Here is a 24,828-nt window from a genome sequence, read left to right as displayed (position 1 = left end):
TCCGAAAGAAGCTACACAAACAGCCATATACTTTTATTCTTGGATCAATTATTTGATAGTTGAAATCCCATTAAAATAATAGCTCCTGAATGCAAACCTTTTCAGAGAGCATTAACTAAAGTTTAATACACTAGGAATTCTCGCGCAAAGCGATTCAATACCTTCAATTACAGATGTTCTTATATGAGGCAAGGCAATATCATATGTACCAGAAAATTGTTTTATTATACCGTCAGTAGTTCTTTGAGCTACCTATTTTATTTTATCTCACGATAATATAACATATAACATTTTGTCAAACATTTTTAAAAAATGTAAATTTAAAACCTTTTAATTGAACACTGTAGATGATCTTCCAGATAGAATGTGCACCATATACTTTTGGATAAAACAGGTTACATAACAGGACAACATAATTTTAACAGAGAAAGACTCAAAGTTCTTTCAGTATAAGAAAACAAAAAGCCAGAACTCTAACAGTACCTATTAAATTGATGGCCCTAAACAAATATGAAAAAGGGGAAAAACAAAAGAGATAATTTTGATTTGTTCCAAAGTTTTTTGTTTATGATAATATTTATATTTTATAGGTATATTTATTTTTATATTATATTTATATTTTATACATAATTTTCAGTTTTATAGATTTCAGAAATTAAATTGCTATTTATTTACATTTTATTGGCCAAACGTGACGTCAGGTCAGTCACGTGCCAAATTTTATCAAAGAGCCAATCAAATGTCTTCACAGCAAAATGTTTTCCTTACAGTTGCCTATAATGGAGATATAACGAAACTTTTCTTCAGCCCTCTATTGAGTTGTCTCTCTATTACTCTATGGCTATATCTTGAAAAACATCAATCCTCAAAATTAATTTTGACTGTATACAGATATTCTATTGTCTTGTATTACTTTTATAATTTTTGGCTGCTTTTATTAGTGCCTTGTCGAATTTATTGTTCTAGTTATCATTTTGTATTTATATAATTCCTGATTATCTTATTGGAACAGGTATCACTGCAAAAAAAACGTTCATATATTATCCCCAACTCTATTGATGATCGTTTATGATATCAGTTATATCAATAGAATAAATAGTGCTTCATAATCAGATATATAGAGAACAGACTTTTTTGATTAAGAATACACATATTAGTTCAATAGCTTTAAAAAATGAGAAATATGTACAAAACTAGATTGCATCGAAGGACACTTAATATTTTTACCACGTTTCTGTTTAAATTATAGTGAAAGGATATAGTTAACCATGGATGACACCCATTAATTGAAGCAAAAAAACATGTTTTGGTTAGGAATTATGGTTATTTTTGTTTCATTAATAATCCTTTGAAATTAAATGCCATGAGCCAAATAAAATTATATAACACGTCGGTTTTTATCAGACTAATTTGATACCATTTACAAGTCGTGGTTGATTGGCATTTTAAAATTAATAAATTATATGTATCTCATACCTATGAATTTGTACCTATGTTAGTAAACATCGTTAATATTTAACAAAACATCATGTAAATTGTTTTCGAAATAACTCCTAGATACGGTATAATTTTTTTTGTTTTTTGACGTGTGCTTGTGGTTTTTCCACGTATAATATTATCTCTAGATTTTGCACACGGCCTCGACGCTACGTATCTATATGATGAGTAAAATATTTGACGAGATAAAAGTTAAAGGAAACAGATACGGTTACATCTCCTACTCTCATTGTAAATATAAAAAGTGTAAAATGAAATTTCTAATATTTAAATTTTATTATAGCAATTAAATGAGCTTGGTGATACGAAAATTTAGAAATATAGTTAATTAAGTAGAATGAGATGAAAAATGAATAAAGATGTTGAAAGATGACAAAGAGGATACAATGAAAATATTTTCTTAAAGAGTTATTTTTAAAATAAAACAATTCAATTTAAAATAATCTAAGAATTCCGCGAGCCTTCACCCTGTTATTAGGTGCTTGCATGTATTTTGATCGGCGATATTTATTGAAATACGAAGTATCATTATGAATAGCTCTTAAACAACATAACCTAACCATCAAATTCGACGATCTTGACAATTTTCTAAATCAAATAGCTGTTTCTATTTAGAATTAGTGAGTTATTCAGTATTTAAAGACTACTCTAACGATGCAATGGTCAAAATTACATTTTCAATATTGATTACTTTTGTTGTTTGATCTAAAGAAATTTGCTGCCGAAGTCAATCAGACACTTTTAGAAACTTGCGGTAGTTTCCAATTGTTTATTTTAGTTTCAGCGATTTAAATGTGGTGATTTTGATGTCAATGACAAAGAATGGCCTGGAGGACCAAATAAGCTGGAAGACAGCAAATTGCAAGACATATTGGACAAGAATCGATCCCAAATTCTCCAGAAGTTCTCAGATAACTTAGCAATTCATGGTTAAAATATTTCCAGCCGTTTATTCGTAATGGAAAAACTTCAAAGGAGTAAAAATACCTTCAATCTAATACCGAATGAGCTAAATTAATATTAATGATATTATGTTAATTTCAATATCAATATGTTTCAAGTATTTGATAATGGTATTGAGTGTTCTGCAAAATATACCGATAGTAAGTTATTATCAAAAATACATCTGGTATTTTAGAAAAATAGTTTAATTTATATATATGCTAACTTCTGAAAATGTATTAAGAATCACTTAAAATGGTTGGCTTATAAAAACAGAGGCAATATAAAATGTTACAAAGAAGCTATGAAATTAATTTTGAAATCAATCTGATGTTCAATAGAAAAGTTTTATTACACCACTACAACAAAATAACATTCTGTGATTATATTTCAAGTATAAACATTTAATATATGTTAATAAAAATCAAATGAAACACAAGCTTTTTAAAAAATGTTATATTATTTTATTTTACTGGATCATTAGTTTATTTTAATCCGTATAAAAATGTACCCAGAACTGATCACAACACCCAATTTTATTTAGTTGTTAATATTTCAATTATTATCATCGAACTATACTCCTTTTTTAAATTATTTTGAACACACAATTATTAACAATTTCAGAACCAGAAGATAGTGGCTATTTGGACACATTTGGTGAATATGTTGGTTCATCGTTGGTGTTTAGTATTCTATTTTTTCATAAATTTGTATTCTCCACATGTTTTAATGCCCTACATCGTAAATATCAAAGAAAACAGAATAATTTCCTTAATTTTTGAGGGATTTTATAATATTTCAATATTCTTTATTCTTGCATTGATTACTATTATCTACATATCAAGTTCATATGTTTTATCATCTCTTATGATGAATTCTATTAACGTTAATTCATCAGAATGATGTGGTTCAATAAAAAGATTTGTTCTTGAAAAAACTTCTTTGGAAAGAACACCATTTATCAGTAAAAATCTAGCGAACAGACTTATGCGAAATGTTTAAACCGTGTGCAATCTTTCTTATGCTAATGTCCTTCACCTTTTTAATGTTTTCGTTGATGAAGGCGGTCTCAAGCCGTGTGGAACCAGGTTTGTTTTTGACGATCTTTTTAGTCGTCCTTGAACGTTTTGTACCATTTACTCGTGTGGTACCGTGTGTATTCTTTATAACACACATATTTTTTCTAACGTTTTAAGTTTTTTTCCCAACCCAAAACGTATTACATATTTCGAATAATTAGTAAACTTGTTGATACAAACACTTCAAATATGACATGGTAATTGGGAAAAGTCTTGCTATATTATGTAAGTATTAAGTAATTTTAAAGGATTATATATCGTGTTATGGTGTATTCAATCGAGTCGGGTTATTTTCAAATTTTTTGGGTTTTGCTTTTTTACTTACACTTACATTTTAAAGAAAAAGCCGTTGAAGGTCATGGAATAGTGTGTGAAGCTAATGGCAACCGTGCTCCATCGATCTGAACAAATGAGTACAAGTTTCGACGATTTAAAAGTGATGATTAGTACCGATTTAAAGTACGTATGATTAAAAGTACCGATTTTTCATAGTAAAGCATTAAATTAAAAACAATCCTTTATCTGAAACATTAATCCTGAAAATAAATGATCAGAATACACCTAAAATGCATATTTTTTGTAAAATTATGTGGTTATAAGTCTTTGAGTACAACATACAGACCGGAGTCTATTTTAATTATCTATCATCTCTTCATATCAGGAACTTAGATAGTGTTGCAACTGATTCTGAGGAGTTGAGTTACATCAACGTCATGTTCAATGTCTGGGTCGTCATTTCGACCAATACAGTAATTGTGTTTTTCACCATTAGTTATTTAATATATGTGCATAAAACTTTTTAATAACATAATTTTGTAATAATCTGATGCTACTTTGATCACAATTAGCACAATCTCCCACAGTTGAAATGAATGGACGTCTACATACGCAGGTACAGATAAGAAACAGTATATCAGATACATGCAAATTATCAAATATGTACTTGAAAAAATAGAACGTCCTTTGCAAATAAATATGATCTGAATAATGATAAGACAAGTGCTATTTTAAATCTCTTACACAAATTAAATAAATACTTTATTTTGGGTCTTTTAAAAAGTTGCATGCATGTTTTTCGTCATAGTCATAGCTATTAAGATGCTTTCTACAAGCCTACAATAAGACTGAAACTGTGCACTGATTATTTCATCTTAAACAAGTGACTTCATTTCCAAAACGATCTAGGTCTAAGACTAGAGATGTCATACTTTAACAGTTTCCAAGTCTTGAAGCCATATAAAAAGGTTGCGAAGATAAGCATATGATTATAATATGTCATCTACTCCAGAGGGACTATCTTAGAAATGCCCATGAATCTTCGCCGATTTGATTTATTACTTCAGCAGTAAATGGTACTATGTTCTCCTGTATTACTGATAGCAAGTACTTGAATTCATGCACTTGCTATAACCGGATCTCATTAAGAATTATAATAGAGGGAGAACCGTCACTTGTCAATACTTTGGACTCTTATTTATTAATACTCAAGCCACATGTCTCTGTGATATAAGTTATGTTATTAAAAATGTTTCCTCAATGTTTATAAAAAGTCTCAATGTCTCTATCAATCATCATCAATCATGTCTCATCAATCTCAATTCCTCTAATTTACCAAGTATAAAGGCTATTAATACAGATATTCCATTTTAATATCGTCACATCAGAAAAAACTTAGTCTAAACAGAATTAGAAATTTTCTTTAATTGGAAACATGACGCTTAAGCAGTTGAGACAGATCAAAATTGCTATCTTAACATAGAATACTTTCATGGTCTTTTCTTCTTCTTTCTTTCTGATCGTACGTTTTGTATTTCAGAGCTATCACTGTTGTTTTGTTGTGCTAAAAATCCTAGTATAAGAATTTTACAAACAGAAAACAGATATTATAAGTAAACAAAAAACAAATATAGATCAAAAGTTATCTTTAAAAATATCAGAGGTTTTTATTTTCCTAGCTTTTATTTTGGTACATTTTATTTTAGTACAATATTCTTTATAGCTTTATTCCAAATATAATCTTAATATACATAGAATTATTAATTATAATGTTCACTGATTTTGACAAATGGTTTCCGTAACAATACTATACAATATTGCTTTCGATAACTCATCCTGAATCTTCTTATAACTGCAAACCACTTTTTTTTAAATTAATAATTCTTTGAACGGAAATGAATTGATGAATGATTATATCCTGGTCAAAACATAATTTATTCAAATCCACTTTGTGTTCCGCATTTCTATATAAACAATTCACAACCGCGAGTTTGACGTCAAGCCCTCTACTCTCGAACAGATAGCGTTTTATAGTCTCGTAAAAATCCCATCCACTATGAAGTTTCTTTTTTTTTGGTCATTATTTTTATATTAAGCAGAATATGATTGAGAGTTATTTATATAGCTCAAACGTTATCTAAAATAGAGAATATTCTTATTTTTAGCAAATTATCTTAACGTAATGTATTTTCGTTTTAAATTAATATTTTAAAATTAAAATTTATGATGTTAGACAAAAAACACAGCAAAGCAGACTCAAAATCAAATGACTACTCTAATTAGTCGAAATATACTTATAGAATCAACGAGATTGCTTTATCAGTATATTATAAAGCCTAGTTAGACTTATGGGGATGCATTAAAACATCAAACCAAGTGGCAATCCAACTTAACTCAAAAGAAAATTATTCTATTAATACACGAATGAATTAAATACCATTAATTAATTTGTAATCACTGTTGTTTTGTTGTGCTAAAAATCCTAGTATAAGAATTTTACAAATAGAAAATATAACTAAACAAAAAACAAATATAGATCAAAAATATCGGAGGTTTTTCTTTTCCTAGCTTTTATTTTGGTACATTTTATTTTAGTACAATATTCTTTATAGCTTTATTCCAAATATAATCTTAATATACATAGAATTATTAATTATAATGTTCACTAATTTTGACAAATGGTTTCCGTAACAATACAATACACAATATTGCTTTCGAGAACACATCCTGAATCTTCTTACAACTGCAAACCACTTTTTTTAATTAATAATTCTTCGAACGGAAATAAATTAATGAATGATTACATCCTGGTCAAAACATAATTTATTCAAATCCACTTTGTGTTCTGTATTTCGATATAAATAATACACAACCGCCAGTTTGACGTCAAACCCTCTACTCTCGAACAGCGAGCGTTTTATAGTCTCCTAAAAATCCCATCCACTATGAAGTTTCTTTTTTTTTGGTCATTGTTTTTATATTAAGCAAAATATGATTGAGAGTTATTTATATAGCCCAAACGTTATCTAAAATAGAGAATATTCTTATTTTTAGCAAATTATCTTATCATAATGTATTTTGGTTTTAAATAATTATATTAAAATTAAAATTTATCATGTTAGACAAAAAACACAACAGCAAAGCAGACTCAAAATCAAATAACTACTCTAGTTAGTCGAAATATACTTATAGAATCAACGAGATTGCTTTACCAGTCTATTCTACAGTTTAATTTTTATATGGTATTTAAGGCTATTGTTCATCTTCAGTTTTTAAGTTTTGTTTAAGTTCTATTGAATTGACTGTATTTATTATAGTATATTATTTAAAAATAGCAATTAACACATTAAAATGCAATAAAACATTTGTGGGGTATTATTCCATTTCATAGAAAAATTCCATTCCTTCTTACAGATCCACAGAACATTCAAATATAAAAGTAATTCTACTTTGTTTAGAATTAAATTATAAATTGCATGTCATGATGTATAACTATTATGTTAGTATTCAGTAATTATTTTTACGTATAAAGTTAGTTCGTGAAGGAATTTATACATCTCCGTCTCGCTTAAACACCGTTGGAAGATATAACCACATATAAAATGAACTACCCAAGCAATTATCTCCGCCCTTGCCTCTCTCACAATTTACACAGGAAAGGATTCGTACATCTTCATCTGACATCACGACAAAAATAGTCGAACCGTGCATTTGACTGAAAATAGTAATTACTATTTAATGACTGAAAATAGTAATTAGTATAGTAATTACTATTTAGAAAATAGAAAATAGTAATTATTCAGTCCTTAGTTTTTTGACTATCGACTGTTTTGAATCGATAGTTTCCAACGCTGGTTTTTAATAAACTAGACTATCAAAATAGCATTTTACGAACAATGTATTGGTGTAAAGATAAAATGGATGGTTATATAAATGGACAGTAGGTTAACACACTTGAGAATGGATCCAAGATATTAATGTTGATTATAATATTCATCAGTAGTTAAATCCTATGGAAGTAAGCGATCTCTTTTAGAACCCCATTATCCGTTATTCCTAGCTTCACCGTTCCAACAAGGCTGTGGGACCTATTTATACGGCACAAAATATTTAAGCTTTTAGATCATTCCCATGTTCCTCAAGAGGTTGGAAATGGGTTTCTTGTGTTACTCCCAATAATTCTGTACATTCTTCTTGAATTTTCACGAATCATGGATCATCATCGAGTAATGCCTTTAATTCCTCGCCTTCAATTTTTTTTTGGCTGTCCAGAGAGCTTCTTGTCTTCGATGTTAAGTTCACCACTTTTAAAACTTCAAAATCAGTATTCGCATGTTGAAATCGATTTATGATCATGATTGCCACAAGCTTCACATATAATTCAATGACTTTCAGCGAGATGAAGATGAAGATGTTTTCAAGATGTTAAATTAAATAACCACTTAACAAAGCTTACTTGCGCTATTTTCTATTAAACGTCTTTATCACATGTTTTCCAAAACGCCGACAGATAATTTCGAAACATAATTTGTGGAATTAAACGAAATCGGAGAAAGTTTAAACGCAAAAAGCGCACAATATGTAAGTCATGCAATTTAATTGTTACCATTCTGTCGCTTTTTGCGTCGACATCACGTGGCCCGCCGCCTTGTTGATGTGTAATTTAAAACCGTATCAGTTTTACTACGAGAGTTCAGTCGATGACCTTGATAACAACCGCCTTTCGGTTTAACAAATATGTAGTGTTGGGAACAATCGACAGAAATCGACTATCGACTGTTCAGTAACTGACTACTTTTTACTATCGACTATTGCAGTCGCTATTTTTGGTTCGACTGTTTTTACTGGTAACTGTTTTCAGTCGCTATTTTCGGTCCGACTGTTTCAGTCGTTTACTTTTAGTTACTATTTTCGGTTCTACTAGTTCATTCGACTGATTTTTAACGTTCTGACCTTCCGTCCTAGCCGCGACCTTGAAAGTAATGCACCGAATTTATGTTTATATAGATTTATACGTAATATATGTGGTTTTATGTTTTTTTGTAGTTTGCTTGTGAAACTATATACTGTAAATTAATATAGCAGCATTTTGGAACGCTAGTTTTCGAGGGCAAAAAAATTAAATTGTAAATGATAAATAGTAAGATAGTTTTGATTGGCATACTAAGTAATACTTTAGACTGGTATAATAGGTAACACTTTTTTGATAAACTTTCACGATTTTTGTCCAAGCCTCTTGTTTGTCGAGACTTTTTTCCTAAAATCTTGAAAACCAAAATTAGGTTCCAAAGGTTTCAGAAATTTCATAGATCCAAAAGATTTGAATTTTTTTACAGTTGTTAAATTTCTTTTAAAAATATTAACCGTAAAGAGGTGAATAAAGTATATTAAATATTTGTAATAAATACATTTTCTGATAGGAAAATTCTACTTTAATATTCAAAAATTTATTTTGTTGGCTATTAAGAAGAGCACCACAGTTTTTATTTGTTAACGAATGGACTATCTTAACAGAAATATTTCAACTTTTAAAGTCCATTGAAATTATGACCAATGACCGAATTACAAATTAATACAATCAACTTTATATATGTCAGATCACCTTCTATCCGTCTTTAATCTATGCTTGCTATTTATGAATGGCTAAGAAATGTTGCTGGCCTTTAGAGCAAAACATTTTTTATGTAAGAATGATTTTAAATGGTAAGCCAGGGATCTTGAGGCATGATTTTAATTTTGGAGAGATACGAAATATTTCATCATCAACATTCAAGTCACTCAATTATTCTAGAACATGATACTTTGAAGTGTGAATATGTAATGTATTTATCTATGATCTAAAATTTTGAGTTATATAAGTTGAAAACAAAACACCCCAAATTTGATATGTAAAACGCAATATTTATTTTCGAATAGACTAGGAAGGAATATTTGAAAAAATTGGCTATAAATTGCTATTATCAATATCAGTAGTATCCAAGACTGAAGCCAGGCTAGATAAAAAATATTCAGAGTTTCCTCTAATTGTACTGTTGTATTTAAATTTAAGTTTCTGATATAAACTTTCTTGTTCCGAAATCTTTCGAAGTTGCAGGAATGGTTAACATGAATGAATGGTAAATATAAGATAAGAAGAAAATTTTATTCTATTTTTACGTGGTATGGTTTGAAAATTGTTTCTATTTTTCATTATGCAAAAGCATTATGCATTTCAAAAGCATATATGTTGGAAATCCTTACCTAGTACGATTTGTTGTTTGCTTGTGATGTTCATCCAAAAATATAATAATTGATGGCGTTTATGATTAGGATCGACAGTTTCTAATATCATAGATTAGATGAAATTAAACGCAATATAGACAATCAATAGACACTTATATAGTGACTATTAAAAGTTTTAGTAAAACTATTTATTAGATCCGTCTTAGTATGAAGTACCACATCCAACAATACAATGACAAGCTCTCTGAGATGATGAGAGATGTTAAAGTAAAAAATGGGCATTATCTTAACTACTTCGTCGATTATTCAATGTAGTAATATTGTTAAATAAATTTGTCGAATTACGCAAATAATTTTATTGCACTCTATCATAATCCTTAAATATTAACTTAGTGAAAAACAAGTTATTATCAGCCGAACAATTATCATTGCTAACATATGACACATCCACAATCTCGAATAAGTTATATTAGCATATTATGACGAACTAATTAATACATTGTACCTAGTGGTAATAAAATCTAAAAATACGGGTGCCATGCAATCAAGATATTGGTTCGGCTTCACTCCAGTGAGGATAGATTAATAGACATGTAATATTTGAAGCCTTAATACGTATTATTGATTAAATATTATTGATAAAATTGTACTATGGTATATAATATTATTTTATTTTTAGAGTTTTGTAAAAACCACATAAAATTCATAAAAACTAAAAATAGATTCGAATAATTTTGTCAGGAAGCTTAAATTACTACTGTTCATACAACTATAAGCTATAGTTTTAGTCTTTGTATTCACTCATTAATTCTCCTACTATACATACTTGCAACCTTTGGTTCGTAAGTAGCTACAGATCCTGAATTTTCATCTAGTTGACCGCGGTTATAAAGGTGTATTCGCATTGTTATATAACACCATATTCTGAAATATTCGCTCCGAGGGCTACCCTACAGTTGCAAATCATATAACCAAATTGGTTTTATCACTGGACTATGAGTCATAATGTTATCAAGTATGAGTCTCTTGGATTTTCTTCGAAGATGCCAATATAGCCTGACTTTTAGCTTAGTTAATTTTTTTTTAATATCTTCTTTCACTTCAATGTGACATCCGATGCCATTCCATATATTCGACGCTATTCTCTATGGTATTTGGCCATTTAGATTTGCTGGTTTGTTTAGCGCTTCGTTGATAAAGTTGATATAAACAGTTATCCTATTTATATTAGTTCTTTATTCATTTATTCATATTAAAGATATATTTTATCCTTAACTGCCCGAAATTCTCAATCAATCTCATTCACTCAATTAATTGTGTGGCGACCGCCACGACCCTTTAGGCCACCACCAATTCACCATCAACAACTACAAAGGTTGGCAACGCCGGTGGATTGGTACCATGCAGTTCTGGAGTATAAAAGGCCATCACGACGACGTCTCGCTCTCTTTTCTTATCACCGTCCCCCTGTAACAGTACCACTTCCACAGCGCTACCGTACTTCCTTCACCTTAACCTAATATCCTGTCCATTCTCCCATCGACCACATGTATCAATCGTAAGTTAGAATAAACAACTTTGATTCAATCAGTGTTTTCAGTTCACGTGCGAATTCCTTCCACAAAATAGTAGTGAGTGTTCTGATAAATGATCGCAGCGGCAGCCACACATTTCTACCGACCGACCGACCCGACGAACATTCCTACAATTGTATATATGGGACGCTTCAGCATATATTCACATTCGGAAGAGTATGTTTGAGATATAGGATGTTTGATTTTATTTTGTTTTTATGTAAGATTTTGCACCAAGCTGGTTCAACGCTGTCCATTATTCTATGGACCTGGTCGATTGTCGAATGTTGTCTGATTCACATCTGGGAATAGATTTTTTTGTCTTACTATTAGAGAGGCATCTGCCGAATATTATGTTATTTTCAAAAGTTGTGCCTATGGTTGGTTGCACGATTGATCAATACAATGAATTAAGGATCATTTCTAGTATTGCCGGTTATTTGAAGATAAATGTTACACTTGAATTAGAAAAACAGTTTGGCCAGCTTGAATATAATATGTTGTTAGCAGTTGCTAGACTTTCTTTTCAAAAATCTACATTTTAAAATACTTGATGCATGTACAAAAGCGGTGCCAAGAATTAGAACATTTATTTCAGTTTATAAATCTGTAGCCACATCAATTTAATTTGAATTAACCACAGCTTTGGAGGATGAAGATAAAGGTGAATTCGAAATACCATAAATCTCTTGCTCACATACAAATAAAAGAAATCAACCTACTCAACGATGGGCTTACTTTCTATCCTGTTGTACCTGTAAGTACTCTAAAAGTAACCATCCTCGAAACGTGCAAGAGATGCAAGGTGTATATCCCAATCTGTTTAAAATGACAATGAATCACTTACCACTTGTGGTCACGAACTTACCTTCCGAAGTTATTTTTCGAAGGCAGGGACGATTATAACTGTAAGCGGAAACCGGCTACATGGTAATAGGCTGTCAGATTTATTGTTTTTAAGTTCGATGGCTATTACAATATATTGGTCTTTAAGGTTAAATATAAATAATTAAAATGATACAATAATAGCAAATCTATTTTTTATTTTATAATGCTATTTATTGATCTTTTACAGGTATTATTTATTAGTATTCTTATTCAATTGAACATTTGATTTTTGAATTATTTTTGGATTTATTTTTGCTTAAAAAAATATCGATATATCGCTGATATATAGTCTATATGGATATCTGCTTAATTCGATATATATCGTTTTTACCTTCCTCTATACAGTATGCTTCGATAGTTTGTAAGTACAGGCCTTTAGACCCTTGACTTAATAGTGATATCAATATTTTCTTTTGAAGAAAATTTTTTCAGTGTTTTTTGTCACTCTACGTGTAATAAATATAAATTAAATATGGACACTTAAAGATAATTTATAATGATATAAAAATAAGTTTACATAACTGTAAAATAATTTTTTATTCTAATAGTAATGGTCAATTTAGAATAATAAGAAATAACGGTGAAATTGAAGAAGAAAACGTCATATATGTTATACAAATAAAAATGAATCATAATATACGTTTTGTAATAACCTAATTAAATTTAGTTAACCTAATTATAAAGAACTTGTCACAGATTCTTCGATAGGCGCACCAGTCCGTGGTAGGAACGTTATAAGAAAGTTAATCAAGAGAGAAATATTTCAGACCTTGAGCTTCTTTTACCAGACGCGTGGCATGTTACGTAGTGGCGTTGTTCCTCCTTCACATAATATCGTTTTTATTTAAATTAGCCACTGATGCTTATTACAGTTTATTTAACGAGTCTGGTGTTCTTGAGGAGATGGTTGTGTCAGATTTACCATTTTATTTTTCTTTAATAAGTTGCTATAAAGTTCTCTCAAATCATTCATATATTAACTGTTTAATTCAGTAAGATTGAACGTTATCCAATAATTACAGTAAAAATCGAGATGGGAGATGTTGCATTAATGCAAACTGAGGAACGCTTATTGAATGCATACAAGTTTTGGGAAGAAATGATGTGAAGGACTTTTTATCAACATTTTAATTTATTCTAACAAAGGGGTTAAGTTATGAGGACATTGCTTTGGAAGATCGTCAATTAATTGAAGAAGATTTAGTAGACGGCCTTTTATACAGTGGTGTGAAAAATGCGTTGGCTTTTATTTATATCTTCAGGCCTCATTCACTTTAGTAGAACAAAAAACATTCCAATACATCTTTCTTAGCATTATTTAAAGTATTTTAGGAGGAATAAAAAGCATTGTGGGATACTGTATCGCCATTATTAGCAAATGGGTTTAGCACTAAAAGTTGAAATGAGATGCAAAAACATTTTGTTTATGCATTAAAACAATTAATTTAGAATATTATTGCAACTTTGTAGCCTAGAAGGTTCAAAGTAATCGATAAAGTCAGTAAATTATTTCAATATTCGTCCTATTTGCCATATTTACCTTTTGGCTGTTTTTGAGCCTTAAAAAATAGAGTCAACTATAAATATAAAAATATAATGTTTTGTCGATGAGAGCCAGCTTTGCTCTAATACGAAAACCATTAGTTCAAATATCAGCACCTGTTGCTCATTCACTTCATTATCCAGTTGAGAAGAGGGAAATATTCTGAAAAACGGATTATTCTAAAGAGTAACAAATAAATAACAATAGCTGAAGAAACTAGAGAGAACACTCGTTCAAAATGGTTTCTTCGAGAAGCATATTTCCAGAGTACGCTGTTCGGTGTAATGAGAAAAAGAGAAAAAAAACAGAAGAAATAACTATTTTATTGTGCATAATAAAGACACGTCCAACAACGGCAGAAAAATCAACCAAATTCTCCCAACACAAAGGTAAATAAGCTATGACAATCATCAAAATAACATTTCTAGGTATTTGAAAGAATTACAAGTTGCGGAAAATCCTTCATTTTAATTTATTGGTCTTTGAGTTTGTCTGCCTGTTTTTAAAATATGTTTGCATATATATTTCTGATATTTGGACCTGCTAGATTCCTGTAGCAATTTTCTTCGAAGGCTTCATTATGGTGTAGTTAAAATTTGTTCGCAAATATCGATGATGATGCTTATTCATTCATATTTTTACCACATTCTGTGATCTGCAAACAATGTCTGCTATTTGTTTAACTCTTTAACTCTAAAAAAGTCGTTCAGCAATATAAGTCGTAGAGCAATAATGAAATAAGAAATGCTACATTTTATATATAAAATCGTAGCTTATTTAGACAAAAAATTGTTCTATTTAAAAAAATCACATTAAAAATCTGTTCAAATATAAATATATCTCAACGATATAATATACATAATAGATAACACATTTCTAATAGAAAACATAGTAATAACCAAATATGAAACAATAGAATTTATTTACTCAATTCAAGTTAGTCAGATTTCTCAGGCTTCTTGAGAACAATCTACAAATCTTGTAAGTGTTTTGTAAATTTACCTGATAAAACTAGTACAATTATCATTTCTGGTTGCTTTTCATTTAAATGAAATATTTCTACTTTTTGGGAGAATTACAATACAAAGAACTAATATTTATATAAAAGAAAGCTTACAACTCCTGCAGAAATAGTAATAGAAAGTAAATATAACAAGTATGAAACAATAGCACCTATTTACTCAAATCAAGTGTAACATTACCCAGTTGAGTTGTAAATGAATTAAAAATGTTTGTTGTTTATTTTCGACTGTCGACATCTCAAGTGAATATCAACTTTATTTATCAACTTCGATGATATTTATCAACTTATAAACAATGCTTAAAGAACAATATAAGAAGGAGAATCATCCAGAAAACGGTAAGTGTTAACGGCGACAGGACGGTCCACCTAATGTTGATAGTCGTAAGTTCGAATCCTGCTGGGCCTTGGTCATCAATTTATGTTTGTGATTGTTTAATATTTCCTATTTCCTTGATTGTCTTAGGCAAGAGTGCAAAATCCGACAAGGAAAATGATCCCAGTCACGCCGGTAACCAGGCTGGTTAAGAACGGATGTCTTCTGGTATGATTTCTAAGTATATATATATATATATATATATATATATATATATATATATATATATATATATATGCATTATAATTAATGTGTGACAAGAGTTGCTATAGTGTATTAAATGTTGTAAATTTGGCAATATGAAATATAAAAAGTAACCCTTCAACTTATTCCGTATTATCTCGAGTAACACACAATTACAAGAACCAAATTATTGCTTAAAAATATAAAACTTGTTATGTGAAAACAAAGTACGCGAATCGGTGATAATATTCAAGATAACGGTTAAAAATCCAGAACAAACGTCTATTTTTAAAGGTGTTATTAATTCATAGACATGACTAATGCTTAAAAGGTCAACAATAATCGATCATTTACCTCGTAATTGGTTGGTTAATAAATACGTTGTTAAAATGAAAAATAAATTACTTATCTTTGACAATATTCGCAAATATTTGAGTCGGTTATATAGCTTTAAATCAGTTTGTATGATTTTTTTTGCGTACAAGGCGCGTTCCGAACTTAATATATTTTCTTACTGTTGGGGGATGGTTAATGGTTGACACTTGTATTGATGTAAAAGTGAATAATAAACAAAACGTTAAAATTAAGTTGTATTTGAAACTTCAAGCATTTGTTTCATATTAGAATCTAAGAATAGTACAGATATTTTAAATATGAAAAGAAAGCGTTGCAAATGGCAGTGGGCAGGGACAATGTCTGTTGAAATTTGTGGATATGGTAGATCATTATTCCAATTATTATTTTCAGCCGTTAGAAATCTACAGTGACGATTTGAATCAAATGATTACTTCATTATAACATGGTAATTGTAAATATTGGAAGCACGAATAAGTTTACGTCTTATTTAGCAAGAATGAAACATTTGTAGCGACCTTGAGGCATGTCGAATTTTACATCGTGGAATAACGGTCTACAAAATACCCAGAAATATAATCCCAGATGTTGAACACGGGCGGGGTGCCAGCAGCGCCAACTAGAACCCGATAACGAATAGCTGGCGGCAACCCCGAGACGTTTATCTGGGATGTTATTGAAGGGTATTTCGATTCATTCAGTGCTCAACCATCGTTTGGTTTAGACGTGCCACCATCGACTACCCAAGCCTCATCTCCAGGTAACACCGCTGCCATCCGTTTTATCTAAATGTATTTTTCACATTTTTTTAAATAGCCAATAAATAACCGTCACATAATGTAAACACCACTGTTTCATTTCGTTTTACCTCCATTCACCGAGCCACATTATTTACCCTAAACATTTATTATTTAAAAACCTATATATGTATGTATAAATCCAATTTTTTGCATCTCTCTGTAGATATATCATACGTTTTCATTCGAAATAAATAATAATCACATGGAGCAATATCGGGTGAGTGGTACTTAATGGAATGTTGTCGTGTAATTTCGTAGCGTTTCTCCTATTACAAATGTTTTTTCATTGAGTGCTCAGCTAAGAGACAATCAATTACAATACATTTTGCGCTTCTATGAAATTCTTTGAAATCTTCTCTTAACATATCTCTCATAACATCTTTTCTCATTTAAGACAGTCTTACCATATATATTAGCAATCAAATTTTTTCGAGCTTTTCGTCAAAAGGTAGCTATTCGACACAAAACACGAAAAGAATATATAATTATATTCTAGCTGGCAATCTATATTAAAAAGTTTTAGCATCATTTACGATAGTATTTTGTGTAACAGGCAGTTGAAAAGTCCCCGGCCTATTACAATAAAACACATTTTTTTATTCAATATAATTTTCTTCAAGGATGATACACTGATTATAGCGACCCTCCAACTTTTCGATGCCATTTTTGTAGTACGATTTATCCTTTGCTTCAAAATAGGCCTCAGTTTCGGCGATCACTTCTTCATTCGACGATAATTTCTCAGCGAGCATTCTTTTGAGATCTGAGAACAGGAAACAGTCGTTGCAATTCATGGATTTTTGCCATCGTTTTCACTGACTCGTGATACAGTGCATTTTCTTGGTTAAGCAACACTTTCTTTATCTTCAAATGCGGCCAGTTTTCGGTGATTTTATCCTTCAAACGGTCCAATAACACTATATAATAATCGCTGTTGATGGTCCTTCTTTTTTCAAGGTAGTTAATGAAAATTATCCCATGCGCACCCCTAATACAGACGCCATAACCTTGCTGGCCGACTGTTACGTTTTCCCACGCTTTAGAGCAGGTTTATCGTGTGCAGTCCACTCGCATGACTGTCGATTGTACTTCGAAGTGAAATAATGAAGCCATGTTTCATCCATTGTCACATATCGACAAAAACTCCGGTTTATTACGCTTGATCTTCTTCAAACACTGTTTGGAATCATCAAGTCGTCGTTGTTTTTGGTTAAAAGTGAGCTCACGCGGTATTAACTTTGCACAAAGCTTCCTCATACCCAAATATTCTCGTATGATATGATGTACACGTTCAGTTGATATCTTTAGAGTGTCCGCTATTTCATTCTATTTCAATTTATGGCCATTAAAAATCATTTTGTAAAACTTTAAAACAGCTACAAAATGTGATTACTATTGAATCCTAATGCGTGAAAGTGATCTCCAATTATATAAAAGCCTCAGTTCAACCACTGTTCATTTCTGATTAATACTTTTTAATTAAATAAATTGAGATTAATCATCAAATATGGTAAAAAAAGAACTTATTTAATATTCCGCAAACTAGAACCAATTCAACAAGAATTGGCTGCTGATTTCGATTCAGCCAATTTACCTGATAAACAGCTCTGATTGCCCAGGTCCAAAACCGGATATACTGGTTTATTTACTCACTCTGCGATATTTAATTTCATCCTACACATTATCATAGAGCCATAACATCAATAATCCTAAAAGATTTATCCTAAGTACTCCTTTTTGGCATCTAAATATGTATCTCCACCAATAAATTATTTCAAGGTTTCTTTTCGTTCAAGATGCATTATGATATTAAAATAAATCCAGGTAGTCTTGGTGACGCTATCTGTTGTAAGACAGCTATAACTTTTTCAAGGTCTTGATAATTTCGTAGAGAAAACTGGTATTGGAAATGATTATTTTAAATGCAGAGTGATAATCAAAAAATGGCACATATTAAAAAAACTTTTAAAAAAGTTTCACATACACCTTCTTCTCTTGTAGCGCCTTAATTTCAATAGAAATATATTGATTATTACACTAGTTATGTGATATATTTGGATATAATCTATATATACTATAAAAATAATAAAAAAATAACTCCACCCGAGCTTTGACATGGTAAATTCTGGAAGAGTAATCTGACAGTTTAACCAAAAATGAAAAAAGATATTTAAAAGCATTCTTTACTCATGTAGACGATGACATGTCTAGAAGAAACATCAAATAACTTCTGAATAAATTAATTTATATTATAGCAAAGAATTTCTAGAATAATGAACATACACAGAAGTAACTTAATCTCAAACCTGTAAAATAATTAATTATTAAAAAGAAAGTAATCTGACAATCTAACCAAATAGGCACCTTAAAACAAAAGCGTTTTTTCACTGATGTAGACAATAATGTGCTTGGAATAATTATGAAATTTCTTTTGACTTAATAAATTATTATATATTATAAAAAAAAATTCTAAAATAATGAACACACCCACAAAATAACTTAATCTCAAGCTTTGGTATATTCTAGAAAAGTAATCTGACAATCTAACCAAAAATTAAACAAGAGCCTTTTTCACTGATGTAGACGATAATATGCTTGGAAGAATTATTAAACCTTTTTTAAATTAATAAATTAATATATAACAAAAAAATCCAAAACAATGAATAAAGTTACTAGGTACCACGTGGTTTCGATGACGTAGCGATAAAACGATATTGTTTATTATTGTCAATAAATTATCGATTTCCTTTAATTAAAACAATAAAGGAAACAACACTGATTGATGTAATTGTAATGATCTGTTAATTTTTTCATGTTGCTGTTGAAGAAGTCGCGAAATTATTGCGTCATCTGGATCTCTTATCTCTGTCAGCTCCAGTTTCAATCAATGGTTCAAAGTAAAACATTATTTCAATTAAAAATAAACAAATAATGTTGTTGTGTAAACATTAATTCCGACTGCCATTCATTCGATTGATATTAATCATGTTGTTTTGTTTCGAATGGCTATTAAAACTACATTAAACAAATAAATAACGAAGGTACTTACATCATTCCCTGCATGGCTGTCCAATTATTCGAGAAAAACTTTCTGGTCGATTTTCTTCTCTGGACGGTGATGCAATTAGATTTCGTGAACGCGCTTTTGAGGATTTGATTGTGATGCTGATTGAAACTTTTCAGGTATAAGATGTGATAAAAAACTTCGGGCATAGTCAGCTGGCGATCGACAATAGACGCGATCTGTCTGGAAAAAACAACGGGGATGTTGTTCCAAATTGGGAGAGACGATTGCACAATATTAATTTGGCGTGAGGGCTCTGATAATTGAACGCGAATTCGGGACACCGGCTGATAGAAAATAACAAACGCGGCGCGGATGATAACGAGGTAACGTCGGCTCCAACGTTGTTTCGAGTTGTTGGCAGTCGGCGTTGCCGGATTATCGGAATTTTCGAGGATATTCGAAGAAAGGTTTTTGGTAGTTATTAAATTGTTCATAAACTGTCTACGGTAAATATTAATCAGTAATTTTGCAATTCCAATAGAATTTTATTTTACCACAAAACCACTATACCGGATATGATGTTTAATTGGTGGAAACTCTGTGCCGTGAAAAATAAATCCTATTATATTGCGAGTTTGTTGCAAAACCTCGCTGGAAAAAACATGATTCTATATTTATTAATTAAAGCTCCCATGAAGATCCAGTCACAGCATTAATAAACCTACAAATCCACCTGGAGTAAATACAATTATGGTTGAAGACATGGCGCATTAAAGCAAATGAAACAAAATCCACGCATGTAACGTTTACCCTGCGTAGAAGAACATGTCTACCAGTGAATATTAATCATCGTCAACTCCCCCAAGCAGAGAATGTTAAATAACTTGGTATGCACTTAGATCGACGGCTAACCTGGAAGAAGCACATACTCTCTAAACGGAAACAACTTGGACTTAAATTGTATCAAATGTATTGGCTCATCGGGCGCAAATCCAAGTTATCATTAGATAACAAGGTATTGCTGTATGACTCTATACTCAAACCTATTTGGCCAACTATGGGGTACCGCTAGCAAATCTAATATATCCATCATTCAACGGTTCCAAAATAAGGTGTTGCCTGTCATTGCTGATGCTCCGTACTATATTTCAAATAATGTGATACAACGCGATATTCCTCTAGAACCTATAACGAGTGTAATTCAATGTGTTTGTGTGCAGTACTTCGAAAGAGTGTTAGTGCATCCCAATATACTCAGTAACTAGCTAAATATGCGACGTGATGGTGAAGTGCGTAGACTAAAACGTTTAACACCACCTGATCTGATTACTGGACATATGTAGACTTTAGAATAAGACTAATTAAGTCAGATAATATTTTATACAGAAGATTGCTTAATGAAATGATTTTCTACATACCATGTATATATAATGTAGACACAATAAATACTTATTGCCAATAGGTAACTAACAATAAACTTTAATTTGACTTAGCCTATTAACATACAACTACAACTAATAAATTTCATTCTAAATCACTTAGTGTTCAAACATTTGTAAGATCAGAAGGTTTTTTTTCGTTGACTTAACCTACTTTAGGGTAAGTGATGTGGCTCGGTGAATGGAGGTAAAAAGTAAAGTAGTAAAAAAATGAATATAGTGAAATGAATAGAAGTATTCTGGGACAAGGTACCACAGAAATATTGTAGATGCTCCCAGATACTACAGGACATTACTTACACCGATACCTTCAGATATAGACTGTTACTCAGAGAATCGTAGGGAGACATGAGGAGAGATTCTATTAGTTGAACAAATAGAGTGACATATTAACAGACTTCATCTTCTCGCATAACAACGCTTATATAGTGCCTTCTGCAACCGCACAACGTATAACCATGTTGAATTTGGAAAATGGGAAGAAATTATAAAAATTAATAGAAATTTTTGACTTTATTGATAAGATATTCCTCTTTCAAGGCATGGTTATACATTTATTGCAATATTCTTTCGATATTTTTGTAGAACGATGTTTTGGCTGCTTTGTACAGCTTTAGTTGTTTGTAGTTGTACTCAACTTCATATTACAGATCGACGTAAGATAGCTCCAGATTAGACTTCTTGAAAAGTCTTGAAGTCAAGTCTTCTTGAAAAAATATCCTGTACGCTATACTTATATAATTGTTATTATCTAATCCTTTAAAATGGAGATCGAGAAGGTACACAAACTGATATTTTCTTCAGACTTATTACTTTTTTAATTTTATAAATACTTTGGTGTTATATATAGCAGAGGGCATTTTTCTACCACAATTTCAAAATCAAAAATATCATTTCCATTATTGTAGTACTGGTATGATAAAACTAGCACGGATATTGCTGCAGATTCAATATCAGCAAGCTTTATTTCAGTTTTAGGCTAAACCAGTGATGATGAATTCCAAGAGAAAAAACTGAACAAAATTCTGGTTTCATTGTCTAGTGAATTCTAGTGAATATCCCTCATAAATAGCTCATAATAGCAAATATTTAATATCTTCTGTTTCATTAGAGACAGTAGGCTCAATATAGCGATATTTCTGACAAACTAATTTTTCTGGTCGTTAAAATAAAAATCTCTAAAATATCCCTTTTAAAGACCTTCTTTGGTTTCATAAAAAAGTCTAATTATAAATTTTGAGTTGCTTTTACATTCCTGCAAAATCGTAAGCATATTATGTTCTAATACATTTTAAGATATCGACTAAATCAGACAAACTTTTGGGGACCTAAGAGTTCAGCGGGTACTTGAACATCAGTGGCATTGGTACAGCCATTTTATTTAAATTCAACATTTCCGCTAATAATAGTTGATTTCTCTGAAGTTAGTATATTCGTAAAAGAAAGTCAGGCTCTCTGCTAGGAGTCGTGAATAAAAAATGTTTGATGTGTGAATTTTTGTGTTGTATGGATTTTTCTAGGAAGAAAGATCACCATCGGATAATTTCTCATAAGTTACACTTCTCATAACATCTGATTCGTAAAATCATATTATCGTTATAAACAATAAATATCTTATAAAGTTTTGCCTTCGTCTGGATTTGGTTCAAATTTTATTTAATGAAATAGAAGTTTGTTGAATCCATTTTCCTTATACATAACAAGTTAAATCTGAACAGACTAATGGAATCTGCGGTGAAATTGTAGATCGATATTTGAGATTTTTTGGAGCTTTGCTAGGATAATACAGAATAACTTTTTAAAGCTGTTGCTCTAAATATGTTGGAAATTTACAATTTTTCTGTGGTTTTCGGTTGGTTGTGAAGACGCTTTTACTTTGAAGAATTTTTTCCGGTATTATGTAAGTCTTTATCGTCTACATAAAGTGCTACCCTTTTCCTTTGATTCATCACTCAGAATTTTATTTGTGTCCATTTGAGAAAATTATGGCGTTGTCTGTCTTATTTGTAAGAACTATTTTTAATAACACTTTACATTATTCTTAATTGTTTAGAGATAAGAGTTATTTCCGAAAATTCCTTATGACTTTATTTGGAACGCCTAATAAAAATCACGATCTGAATTTATATCACCGTAGTTAGTGAAAGTTATACTATTAAAATTTTCGATATAAATGATAATCAGATGGTACTAGGTCAGGGTTATTTGATGCATGCAATATCATTTCCTAACCATGCTCTAGTAATTTGTTACGATTTGTGAAGTATTCCAGGTGTGTCTAGAATTCCTTTTCAGTTATTCGGCAAAATAATCATTATTTACAACAGATAGTTAAAATATATTTATTCAGGGAATCGAGCGCATTGGGGACGTTTTTATCAACGCACCGTTCAAATAGATCATTTGTTGTCGTTAGTGATAATGATTAACTGTTTCTTCATGTTTTAACAGTTCGTAATATACGACACCAATCTACTACTACCGGATACTGAGTTTGGTCATGCAACCAAAACGATGTAGTCTTTCAGCCGATGGGCAAACTTCGCGAGGCGATAACCATGATTTTTTCGCTTGGGATTTTCGAAATAAATCCATTTTGTTACAACTTATAAAATTACCTATTGCTATGCGATGTGGAAATTACTTCCTTTCATACCTTTGAAGTAGTATTATTAGCAATTCATATGGTACCGGTAGCAACTTTTGGAACTTTCCCATTGCTTGTAAATGTTCACAAATTGCAACTCAGTTCACATGAATTATATCTGCTCATTTTTCAGTTTATGTTGATCTTTCAACTAATGAGTAAGTGCCTACCGCAAACGATAACTTTCAGCGATCTTTTTGTCTTTATGAAACGATAAAGGTAATGCATGCCGCCAATGTAGAGTACAATTAATATTATTAATAAATTATAGATCTATAGTACTGTTAGTTTGGCGAAATTTAACTTCTATAGTTTTGAAGCTAATGTCACTAAGATAAAATTACATATATATTAAATTGCATACTTATGGCTAGTGAAATCTTCCCATATCAAAAAAAAACACCTTTTATACCACTTTGTTGTGTAATGTTATGTTTATTGTCTATTCTCTCTTTATCCGTGTATAAATTCCTCTCATTTGTTATTGTCTCCGCTCAATCTTCTTGGTTTGGCTTGGATTTTTCCTCTCTTCCAAAGAGCTTGTCTGATATATTCTTCACTGGTCCAATTTGGTTGCCCTCTAATTTTTCTGCTCTTCTTTTTTGATTCTCATATTCTCATTTTCTCATTAGCTGTCTGACGTCTTTATATATTCCAGATTTCGATTTTACAAACTTTTTAATTTTTGTTAATTTATGTTGTTTTTCTTCCTTTTCTCTCTTATTCCTGTTGAGCTTAATTCCATTCTCTTCATCTAATTTCTTTATTTCTACGTTTTTTCGTCACGAAATTCTCTCCATGCCTCTTTTGTTTTTATCGTCATAAAATCTCCGCTCCATGTTTTCCCTGAATCTCCTCTTCAGAATTTGTCTATCCTGTTTCGACACATATTCATTAATGTACATTATGTCCGTTAGTTTAGCCAGTTTTTTCTTACTTTTCATGATTAATTTTTTTTATATATATATTTTAAAGTCTCA

At 30.7% G+C, this 24,828-nt stretch overlaps 1 protein-coding gene across 1 annotated transcript in view; it reads right to left on the bottom strand.

Moving 5' to 3' along the window:
- The window catches only part of LOC143191378 (uncharacterized), a 43,778-nt gene extending 23,631 nt beyond the window's left edge, over positions 1-20,147 (bottom strand). Inside the window, exon 1 of the mRNA XM_076396402.1 lies at positions 19,805-20,147. The gene's annotated coding sequence lies outside the window, so the exon portion shown is untranslated. The remainder of the gene's footprint in view (positions 1-19,804) is intronic.
- Between the last annotated feature and the right edge of the window lie 4,681 nt (positions 20,148-24,828).

The sequence above is a fragment of the Rhynchophorus ferrugineus genome, unplaced genomic scaffold (genome assembly GCF_030347505.1).
Source record: "Rhynchophorus ferrugineus isolate W39M unplaced genomic scaffold, kcgeb_rfMv2 rfM1, whole genome shotgun sequence".
Lineage (NCBI taxonomy): Eukaryota > Metazoa > Arthropoda > Insecta > Coleoptera > Curculionidae > Rhynchophorus > Rhynchophorus ferrugineus.
This window is presented reverse-complemented; position numbering and strand designations above follow the sequence as displayed.